The sequence below is a fragment of the Egretta garzetta genome, unplaced genomic scaffold (genome assembly GCF_000687185.1).
Source record: "Egretta garzetta isolate BGI_Z169 unplaced genomic scaffold, ASM68718v1 scaffold452, whole genome shotgun sequence".
Classification (NCBI taxonomy): Eukaryota; Metazoa; Chordata; class Aves; order Pelecaniformes; family Ardeidae; genus Egretta; species Egretta garzetta.
In genome coordinates this window covers 76,429-77,782 of record NW_009258796.1, presented here as the reverse complement: position 1 = coordinate 77,782, position 1,354 = coordinate 76,429, and positions in this window count along the sequence as shown.

The following is a 1,354-nucleotide window of genomic DNA, read 5'->3' as shown; positions in this document are numbered from 1 at the left end:
CGCTCAGCCGCGGCCCGGGGTCAGCACGCTCTGCCTCTTGAGGCGGGTCTTCCTGAGGGGAGGCCTGGGGCAGCAAAATCTTACCTGAACGGATTCACCCATTTCAGGCCCCGGAGAAGGGAACTCTCAAAGCCAGCGAGTAAGTCACTGGGTGGGCTTTAGGAAGGGTAGAGCAACGCTGAAGGTCCGGCCGAGGTCTGGGCCAGAAGCTGAGCCAAGAGCAGAAGCCGGGTCCTGGAACCCCGTTCCCCGGGACGGACAAACCCCCCCTGGCACGCACCGCTGGGGCCGCGCAGGTGGGAACTGCTGCCCGCAGCGCACATTCGAGGGGCAGAAAACCGCGCGGGTCTGGCTACGTTAGCCCCGGGATTCTGGCTACAGACTGGTAAATTACACCTGTCGGGAGAAACAGTTCTTTTCTTTTTAAACCCGTATCTTATACTGAAGGAAACGCATCCATCCCAGTGTTGCTGTAGAGTCCTTTACTGGAGGCGTTCAGGCATACAGAGACTGGGTTTTGTCAGCAGCCAGGATCAATGTGTGGAGGAAAAGTGGGGGGCGGGGGTGCGTGCTGCACAGCAAAACAAGTAAAACACCCGCTTTAAAGGCTGTTAATGCTCTTAAGATAGGACATTTTCTCCTAATATGGTGCATCTCTCTTGAAAAAGGACAGAGGAGTTGTAACATAGAGGACATACCCGATTAAGTTGACAAATACCAATTTAGAATAAGAGACTTGACCTCAGTCCACCCAAATTCGGGAGAAAAAGCAGAGCAGTTAAACCACTCACTGTAGCTCTTGCCTCGGGCTGGGCAGCACGGGTATCAAGCTCAGGCCCTTTCGGGTGCCTACATTTAGGTGTCTGAGGGGGCACGGAGCTGAAGCGGACACAATACTTGACAAATTGTGAAATTGGCTTAGTCGGGTGCACAGAAAGGAAGGACAACACCAAACACAGAAAGTAATCGGGAAAAACTGACGCAACCCTACAAGAGCCCGCTAGAGACAGCATCTCCGGCTGCTGCAGCAGGAGAGCGAGCACCAACCGTGTTCTTAAACTTACCCCATCCTAATCTGGCCTAAGGGGGCCGCTGGGCGACACAAGCGCAGGTCACAGATGCCTTCTGGCGCCCCGACACCCCGAAGGGTCGGCATCCTGGCGGCAGCTTGTCTTGGCAAGCAACAGGATCCTTCGTTTATTTCTCCCGTTAAAAGAAACCCCTTTCCTCTGGGGGTGCTGCAGAGCCCTTTGCCGCAGCCGCTCCCGGCACAGCGCCCTTCGCTACAGAGGGAAGCGCCCGCACAAACACAGGCGTCGCCGGGAGCGGGGGCGGCGGCCCCCGGGAGCGGCCT